We start from the raw sequence: 11,180 nt of genomic DNA on the forward strand, positions 1-11,180 counted from the left end.
CATCGATGGAGTGTTCAAACGCTTACCTCAAAAATCAAATAGGGTGTTTGTATAGGGAAATCAAACACATGCTCTTTTTGCGTATACACTTGGATTTGTATTCACATTCACACACTCCAAGTGTTTTCCACAGAGAGAGAGAGAGAGAGAGGGAGAGAGAGAGAGAGATGTATATACATGTAATGGAGACTTTTGATGGATTGTGTGAACTTAATTATAGATTGGGATGATGTGAAAGGGGCACAGCTTTCAAATCCACTGTATAATATACTAATTCTCATAATTATTTTTTTGGTAAAACTAATTCTCATAATTGCTGCGCCACAGTTGGTCACTGTTCGTCTGATTAAGCATATATTGATTGTTATTTCTATTTATATTTCCATTACATAACATGTTATTTACAAATTATAGTTGTAATGTTTCCCTAATATATTTTTTTTTACTATATATAAAGATGCTCTCTCTTTTTTTTTTATATGAATGCGAACACACATGTGGATGTTATAAAGCCATTTATGGAGTGAATAAATTTGAGAAGCCCTCTCGTTCACTCATTTCTCTCAGTTGCTATGATAAAGCCCCACACTTCCTTTTTCTTTTTCTATTTTCTTTCTATATATATATATATAATGTTCGACCTGTAGCTCTGTTGTTTTTCCAAATCTCCGTTCACACATGTGGAATATATATATATATATAAACATAATATAATTATATGGATGATATTATATATAATAAAGAAATGATAAGATATATCCAACGAGTTTTGTTTTCGCATGGATATGGTTGTGTTGGTCAGAGCTAATTAATCAAGGTTGTGTTGATCATAATTAAAAGAGAGGCCTTGTTTTATCATTGGAATATATATGTAATGTAATATAAGAATGCGTATAAATATAGTGAAATAAAACAATGTCCACATTTCATTTAAGGAAAGAAAGCTTATTTATCCTTCATATATATATATATATAGTATTACAAAAGGAAGAGAGAGACTATAACCCACTAATCAATTTAATTAATATTAAAACACAAAAAATGATTACAAGTGTGATAGCTTTTAAATGCGGGCCATTGTCCATTTCTTGTTAGTGTGTCTGTTGAATTCACACCATATCCGAAATCTATTTGACTCTTTTTTCTTTTTTTCTAGTTAGGTAATAACCCACACATCGCGCTGACTAAATATTTACGGATTTTAAATAATTTTTTCTTATTTTTAAAATTAAATATCATAAATTTTGTTTTTAAATTTATAATTTATATTATTCAATTAAAATAATTTTGTTAAAGTGCGGAGATAATAAGATGATAAACTTGGATCTAAATATAATAGATGGATATTATACCCCACTCTATAATTAACAAAATATAATTTATTCATAAATTTTATCAATTTGTAGATATCCGTAATATTTTTACCACCATTTTTTTTATATATTTCTCTTATCATTTTTTATATTTTGTTGATCGTTTTTATTTTTAACCTTTTATTTTTAATCTAAGTCATAATTTGTCCGTATAGTACGGATTTAAAATTTCAAATCTCAAAATGTTTAACAATTTTTTACACCACCTCCAACGATGTTAAATTTTTGTGAATTGCGTTAAGTAAATATATGACATGACTAGACACATAATTAAAATTTACTACACGAACATGCCACATCATTAAACAAAAATTGTATATTTTTCGGTCCATATTAAATTAATTGGTAATGGTTAAATTAACATGCCATATAATTGACATGATGATTAATTTTGAGTTGTAGTATGATATGAAACACTTGATGTTTATATTTGTATTTAATTTGTTAATATGATTGAAGCAAAAACTAAGATAAGTTGTTTGAGTTGTACTAAATATAAATAGAAAACTTTAATAATATAAAAAATATTATTATATTTTTTTTTCAAACAGAATTAAATCAATAACACAATATTGACATCCATGTATAGATATTTTACCATTACAATGTAACCGATTTATTATGGTTGTCTTCAGTACTAATATGACTTTTCTTTAATTTCTGCCAAAAATTCAGTTGTGAGGTAATAATAAAAATTATTATGGTAAATATTTTAAATATAGATTTTTGCAAGAATGATATGATTTATTTACCTTAAACGAAATTTTTTGATAATGTTTAGTTTCTATATAAATCTTTGTAGACGTTGATGTGTTGAGTGATAAAACACCTAATGTATAAAATTTATTAGTAAACTCAATATAATTATGATAATAGTTTTTAAATATTAGTCTATCAAATATTTAGGAATTAATTTGTGTTAAATAATTACCGTGAATAATCTTAGGATTTACACCAACGACTGCGATACTTTTTCTGACATTCAATCTATAAATTTGTGAACAAAATTCTGCAGCGAGATCATCCCATACGGAAAGTTTAACGATATCGTTTATTATATTTTTAAATATTTATACATGATTCTGAAATATTTTTCCTTCAATAACATTCTCATGCAATGTTATAAGTAAAAAAGATTAGATTTTTAATAAGTATAGTATAAAAAAATCAATGTTAGTTAGAACGTACATTTTTATCAATTAATAAGAATTCTATGCCATTGAACCTATTCCCATTGAAAGGATTTCGTTCATCACATATCCTTAAAAATCTAACCATAATACACCGATAATTATGATGTATACTCATCTGATTCGATCCTACATAGGTTGATATCATTGGGTACATCTGGTTTTTAGATTCCTACAATAAAAAGAAATTTGTTAAATTTTCAAAATGGTAAGAGAATAAATTATACTATAATAATTGTTAAATACATGTACCTTCATATTTGAATAATAACAATGATTATCGAAGATAATTTAGTTGCTATAGACAAAGAAAGATCATATATTCTTTAAAAAAATAAAGATTAAAATTTATATTTTAGAAAACTTTGTTGTGTTGTCCCGTAGATTTAAATAGAACTACAACATCCATATAAAATAGTTTATAAGAAAAAGAAAATAAGTGAATAATTATTATATATATATATATATAAAAGTTTTGCTTGACCAAATATAATTTTTTTACTGAATTAGACGATAGGATTTATGTTTAGAATAATCTATAATAATGATTGATAGGAATATTAACGTAATTAGTAATAGATCGTAATATTAAATATTTATAAAGATAAAATAAGTGGAAAAAACAGTAATGATTTATAAATTTGGATTCCAACTAACGATAATCAAATTTTCATACAAAATATGTTATCCGTATTCTCGTTATTGTTTGTTTAACATTGATATCCAAACGTGTATCAACAAAGAACATGAGCACAAAACAAGTAAGACACAAATAGTTTTTTTAACCAAAATGATTAAAGGTGTTTATAAAACAAAATATTTTTTATTGGTGTGATGTGTAAACAAAAAATTGAGTTAATACACGTTAAGTTCGTAGGAAAACAAATATCATTAATAATATATCCAAATTTTAAAATATGAAAAACTGTAATTTTTTTAAAAAACCTAATTGTTTTTAATAAAAAACAAAACTACAACTGAACCAAACTGAGTATAATATAAAAATCGATTGATACTATTTTTATAAAACCGAAAGAACCAAATTAACCATTTCTAATCCGAATCCAAACCGAATACATATTTTAATGAAATATACGTTTACATATTAACTCGAGTTTAAAACTAAGATAATGAAATATACGTTTACATATTAACTCAAGAAAGACTTTTTGCATTAAATTCTTAGAAATATACTACTTACAAATATTTCACGTGTCCTTGTAAATCAACTCTACTTATATATATATATAAATTATAAAATTATTAATATAATTTTCATTTATAACCCAAAAATCACCATATTTGAATATGTATATAATATTTTCATTGTATATTGTATAATTTTTTTTATATTTAGAATATCAATTAATAATAGAAAAATCACGACGATACCTAAAAAACCAAACAAAAAATAATATACCTTATCTCTAAGTTTCTCAAGCACTTCTTAATATCGGTAGCAAATATATTAAAGTATACAAATGAACTATATATATAAAACAATAAATAAGTGTGCGTGTATATTTCTGGTCGTGGATGAGGGAGGTGGTGACAAAGTGTTGATTTTTTAAATGTGTTATATTATTCAAACCTCAGAACTAAAATATAAAAAAAATCACATAACAAACCGATAAAACAAAATTTAAATTGTATTACCTGAAAAAATTAAAACCAAAAGCAATGGCTGAAAATAATTGAATGATGATGGTGAAAACTCATCTATTTATAGTTTACAATTCATTTATTGAAGCTATCATTGTTCATTGGATTCAAATCTCATTATTCTAAATTAATAAAAAAAAATTGACTAAAAATGATGACAACAATAAATATACTAAAAAATTTATACGTTATAAATTTATTTCTAGAATATTTTTTACATTAATTTCATGCACAAAAATTGATACAATATAAATTTATTTGTCAATTTTTTTTATTAATCTTACACGTGGCATACCCGCATGCATCCACTGTACTTTTATATATATTAGGTTTTAACCCCGCACGCATCAGGCGGTCTATATATATATAATTTTTAAAAATATATTATTAATTTTAAAATTAAATATATTATATTTATTTTTTGATTTTTAATTTATATATTAAATAAAATGATAAATAGTTTTTAAAAATATTGAGATAATGACATCGTTTATTTTTAAAAAATAATTGTGAATAATATCTATATTTGTATTTTGTGTTATAATATAAAATTAAAGTGTAAAACCCAATTTGAGTAGCTTAACCGGTAAAATAGAGACGCAAAATATGTGTTCCGCCCTAAATTCAAGCCTCAAGTTGAAGAGAAGAGTACATATTCTAATCACATACTTTGCTCCCAGTTTCGAAATTAGTCTGAGTCTCGATTCAGAACAGCCGGTTATCCAAAAAAATTAAGGGTTGGAATAATATATTTAGAAAGAATTTTAAAAAAAAAACTGAACTATTAATTTTGTTAACGTTAAAAAGAAGAATAAAAAAGGTTTTATATTGTTAAATCAAAATGATATTATTTTTAAAGTGAAGATAATATGTCTATGTTCTTGTAACCTTTCTATAACAAAAAAAAAATCCAATGTTACTTAATTTTATAGTTCACCAAATGTCGCCGTTATAAATTAATCAACTCATCTAATGTCCGCAAATAAAAAGTTTAGTGTTTTTTTTGTCAAAATATGAAGTTGAGTGTTTTTTGGAGATTTTTCTTTAAATAAATTTGGTCTCATTTAGTTAGATCTTTTCATTTAATTCAAAATGTATTTTATTTTAAAAAATATTTTTTATCATTCCAATTTATTTTATCTGATCTTTTATTATCTGCCCCAAATTCTTCGATTATGCAATACCATAGTTGACTTATGGTTGGAATGTGGAATATCACAGTAATGTTGTAATAAGTTAGTGACATATATACATTTTTATTTATTTTTACGAATATAATTGTGTCACCCTAAGTTTATCTATGAAGTAATTTTGATTTTATCTTGTGTAATAATTAAATATGTGTGGTCCTATAACATTAATTTTCTTAAATTTTGATATAATTAAAATTATTTTTTTTAGAATTCTTTTCAAATATATTTCTTAAAAAAATAAATAAAGATAAAGCATATATTAGTTTCTTTTTTAAAATATTATATAGTCTTGAAACAAATGAATTTAGATACTTACAATAATGTTACAATAATATTACGATGTGAAAACTGTTTTTGAGGGGATGATTCGAGAGTTTTACAATAATATTAATCGGAAGCAAAATAATTCAAATACTTACGAAATTGAGCTACTCGTTAAAACGTTAATTTTGTTATATATAACTCTCACAAATCCTGTAAGTATCCTCCATGAGATACAAATATTTCTAGTGAGAGAAGGAGAGATAGGTGAAGCTTAATTAGGGTTTTTTTAAAAAGGTCTTGAGACCCTTAATTACTGTTGGTTGTAATGCTCTACGATGATCCGTGATATGATATGTAGACTATGTATTGATTCATTGGTTTATAAATGCACTACTTTTCTCGTGATATGATTGGCATGTTTGTTATGTTTCGGTAGATATCCATGAATCATTGCAGATGATTCTAAATTCTCTGGTCAGTTGTCATTGTGGGAACAGTGATGAATTAAGACCAGCATGATGTGTGATTGATGATGATGATCATATGCATTGGATGCAAATCACAATCATGGGTACTCGTTTGGAATGAGTGACTGGATGACCCACATGAGATTGTCATATGAACATAACTTGAATCTCATACAGCGGTTCGTTCTTGGATCCTCAGACCTGAGATGTCTAGAGTATCTGATATGAAGAGTGGCGTGTCTTGACTGCGTCAAACGTCGTCTTTAACCGGATGATCATAACAGCGTTGCTCATATACGTTCACGAATCATATGCAGATAGTAGACATACAATACGGGACTTGTCACCTCCTAAGCAGGAGAGATGTCGCTGGGCCCCTCGTGGAAATCGGACTGTGAAAAATGTATGGCCACGCTATAGATGAAGTTACATCTATTTTATCATTCGATTTGCCTAGACGAGTAAGCGGTTGAACTTGAAGGGTGGTTCATACCATGCACTTGTCCAACATACGACATCGTGAGACAAAGGATCAGAATTTGAACTATTGCTGGCTTTGTTAGATCACCTCTAATTCTATTCTAGGTGGGTGGTCATGGCGTCTTACTAGAGGTTAACCGTGACTTGTGGTTCGGGAAAGGGTTTTCGAAGCCACTACCACTTCGAATGGGCCTACAGAGTCACACACCATTAGGGATGAATCACACGTGAAGAGAATAACGCGAGAAAGGAACGACGGAAAGAGCTAGAAGAGTTCCAGATGGCCAGACCGTCCGGTCCAGCCGTTCCGGACCGTCCGTTCTAGTGAAAATGGACTGTCCGTTCCGCAAGGGCCAGACCGTCCGGTCCAGACCTGGACCGGACAGTCCAGGCGTCAAGACCGACGAGGAAAAACGGAACGTCCGTTCCGCCTAGAAGCCAGACCGTCCGGTCCAGACCTAGACCGGACGGTCCGACTTACGGGATAATTTCCTTTTTCGCGTTTTAGGGTTTTGGGCAATCTTAATTAATCAAGGGAGCCGCCACAAACCCTAAGCAATCATCCTCAGACGTCCTAGACTCTTTCTAGAGGCTTAGAGAAGCTTTCTTCTGAGTTCTAAACTCTGGAATATTGATTCCACGTTAAGGACGTCGTTTTCTCTTCATAAATCCTAGCAAATACGTTCTAAAGTGTTGGAATTCATCCCGCCTGTGTGGATACATGTAGAAGAGTTGTACTTTTAACTCTTGGTGATTAAAATAGGCCCTGGATCGATTGATACTTCCAGATCTTGATAGAACGAGGTAAGTATTCGAATCCCACGGTGATATACAAGTTCTTTCGGGTTACTGCACAATTGGTTTTGTGTGACGTTTGGCTAGGTTTAGATCTTTTTCTTCCGCTGCATCAAACCTAGAAACCAAATCTTAGATCGATGAGATCGCATGCTAGAAATCCGCGGGGAACCCAACAATTACTCTGCACGTATAATCATCATCATCGTATCACCATCATCAAACTTGCATACCAAACACATACATACACAAAGAACACATAACTAATTAGTTCTTATATTGTAGTAATTATCTTATTATGTTTCTTATCTCCAGTTTGATTTTGATTCTCTTATCACGCTTCTTTTTCGAAACACACCTGTTTCTTTTTTTTTTTTAGTGTTTCTTTTAGAAAGCGATTTTAGTTATACGCTACAAATTAAATTTGAAGTTGTAATAGTAGTTATGTTGTAACTTTGTATGCAAGGTTTTGTATGGTTCTACAAAATACATTTAATAACTATAGCATTGCATATGGTTTTGTTGATCGTGATTCACCTGCCAAAAATGGTTCAGTTTGTTTCTTAAATAGATGTAAAATAGTTAATCTCTCATTAAGTTTCATTGATTTTGGGTCATAAATTAATTTGGAAGAGAACAACAATATTTTCTTGGTTATGTAAAGAAAAATATATGATTAATTTTTTTTTGGTTAAAGGTGTTTTATATTCAGTAACTTCAAAAATATTTACAAAAAGCTGAGTAAGGCATTACAAAATATATTCTCATATGTGATTAAATTTTAATACTATTAACTCTATATAGTACATTTGTTATCTTTAAAAAAAATATTTAGGACAAAAAGAAGAAGGCAGCAAAAAGACCACACAACAGACATTGTCTCCATAGTCATATCATCGGCAAAGAATACCAAGCCATTTCACAAAGAGATGGAGAGGACAACCGTGTTTCCTGATATTAACCAAAATTACATCCTTTGTCCTTCACGCGCCGTTGCCATGCGCCTCCACTCTCTCCTCTGCATCGAGTCTTCGGTTTTTTCATATGTCGTCTCTCTCTAAAGGTTCTCTCTGAGCCATTTTCGTTTATTCGATTACCCTGCAGCAACGGTATTCTCCTTCTTCCTCATCTTCTGATATCATCCATGGCGGAGTTTCATCTCTTCGATGCGATATCGTTCTGTCTACCTCCGCCGAAACCTCCCGACTACTCTATCTTCACTTCTGATGTTGTCATTCTTCTTTCGCTTCTCAACCGCAACTGTGAATCGTCATTCCACGATTGGTAGTCTGAATTGCTATCATCGAGCGACTCAGAGGCAGAGAAAGAAAGATTACATGTATGATCGATGATCATGCATGGTTCTTCTCTCGGACAACAATAGCGAAAAACCAAATTGACCGATGGATTGCTGATGGAATCACATTACCATTTTATAGTATAGAATTTTTAAAATTGAAATAACTAATGTTCAATGAATTCATTTTAAATAAATTGTCTTGGCATTAACAAATGTAAATGATGAAAGAAAACTTAAACCGATTCAAAGATTTTTGAGTCTTATTAATGGTTTTAACATGGATGTATAAAGAGTTTTCGTAATACATTGAATTACAAATAAAAACAAAAGTGGTGAGCTGAACATAAAATAATATTAAAATAAATAAATTTTAAATGCATTGAATAGAAGGAATAGAAGAATTGATTATTATAATTAAATAAATGGATCAACGAAACAATTAAAAGGATAAATATTATGAACACGTGTCATCTCTGGTTTTAAATAGATTCAATATTTTCTATATATTTAACTTTTTTTTTATTGAAATTAGATGATATTATAATTAATTGAATCTAGTCAATATATGTGTGAATGATCGATGCATGTATTTATTTTTTACACAAAAAACTATGTAAGTTAATGTTAAATATCTAACTTATTCACCATGTATTTATTTCTGTAACTTCTTATATTAAATATATATAAATTGTATTTATTAAAAAAAAAAGTGGGACACGTGTCACTCTCTTGTTTAACCCACTGTAATTTTATATATATGAGGTGATATATATATATATATATATAGATAGATTTCGTTTGGAGATGCTACTGCAAATATATTAAGTATATACACACGCACACGAATACAAATGTATATGTACGTATATATTTACAAAAATGTACATGCATTCATGCGTATAATATAACGCCTCCAATCAACATTCATGTTGTAACAAAGCTTTATCCGAAGTTCGGCTACTACATGACTCCATGATGAAGTAAGGAAATATGTATATACATTGAGAGTTTACAAAAATGTACATGCATTCATGCGTATAATATAAATATTTTTTTTTTAATTCTATCGAACATGATATGCGAACTGAGTGAATCATGTGTATCTTGGACAGTATTTTCAATTTTTATTAATTCACATATATAATTGGTATATAGCTTTTCGATTAATCAATTCAAGTAATTTTTTTTGTATAAATAAATATGATTAACCATTTGACCATCAGATTAGGGACTTAGAGTGAACCTTAAAAACTTGGGGTACTAAATTGAAGATGAGAATAAACTATGGGTCACAATCGCACCTTTCGAAAAAGCCATCGATGGTTGCGGTGAAGTCTCTTATGCATTCAGAAGGTTCTTCGCGAAGGCATAAAACCGGCGACCGCGGAGGAAGCGAAAGAGTAGAAATGGCGGACGACGAAGAGCCTCCCATGGCTGTCCTAATCGAACCCGCCTTCTCCTACGGCCTGACTACGCCGGAAAAAGAACGATCCGGCACTGTTTCAGTGGGTGTCACCGTCATCACCGGCTATCTCGGCGCCGGAAAATCCACCGTAAGCAACTGATAATACCCTCCAATTCGTCGAATGGGGTCTTGCTCTTTTCGCTGATTAATGATATGGGTTCTGGTCTGCAATTGGTTACGCTATTGTCTGATTGATTTTCACAGCTTGTGAATTATATATTGGATGGGAACCACGGGAAGAGAATCGCGGTGATATTGAATGAGTTTGGCGAGGAGATAGGAGTGGAGAGGGCGATGATTAACGAAGGGGAAGGAGGTGCACTTATCGAAGAATGGGTTGAGCTTGCTAATGGCTGTATTTGCTGCACGGTAAAACATAGTCTTGTCCAAGCTCTTGAGCAGCTTGTGCAGAGAAAAGACAGGTCGTTTTGCCTCTTTCTTTCTCGTTTCCTATCCTAACCGAGTTTGTACTCGGAAATTTGTCATCTGATTGTCTTATTCTGGTCGGAATCGTGAATATTTCGGGGCTTCTGGCATGGTGAGAGACGCGTGATGTTCATGAGCTGAAAAGCTCCAAGTTTTTGGTGAAGTCTTTGGTTATGCGTTCAAGTGTTTTGTCTTTAAGCTTCCTTTTGATTGTTGGAGCTGAGGAATTAAATCCAGGACAGCCTGGGTTTTCGAGAAAGGGTGTAAATTATTTCCGCTTACAATTTGAAGAAAGGTATGTGAATTTAGTATTTGATGTTCTTCTGTTTCCGATTTCTTGGGTTAGGCTTGATCATATATTGCTAGAGACTACCGGTTTGGCAAATCCAGCTCCTCTGGCTTCTGTTCTTTGGTTGGATGAACAGTTAGAATCGGAGGTCAAGCTTGACTGCATTGTCACTGTGAGTATTGAATCACATTACATATTGCTTCTTTTCTTGGCCAAGCTCGAACGTGATTATATAACGGCATTTCCTGTTTCAGTGATTTGGTTGCATATATACTA

At 30.3% G+C, this 11,180-nt stretch overlaps 1 pseudogene; it reads left to right on the forward strand.

Annotated features, from left to right (window-relative positions):
- Positions 1–10,043: 10,043 nt before the first annotated feature.
- On the forward strand, positions 10,044–11,157 carry LOC104803159 (annotated as a pseudogene).
- Positions 11,158–11,180: the final 23 nt, after the last annotated feature.

The sequence above is a fragment of the Tarenaya hassleriana genome, unplaced genomic scaffold (genome assembly GCF_000463585.1).
Source record: "Tarenaya hassleriana unplaced genomic scaffold, ASM46358v1 Cleome800, whole genome shotgun sequence".
Lineage (NCBI taxonomy): Eukaryota > Viridiplantae > Streptophyta > Magnoliopsida > Brassicales > Cleomaceae > Tarenaya > Tarenaya hassleriana.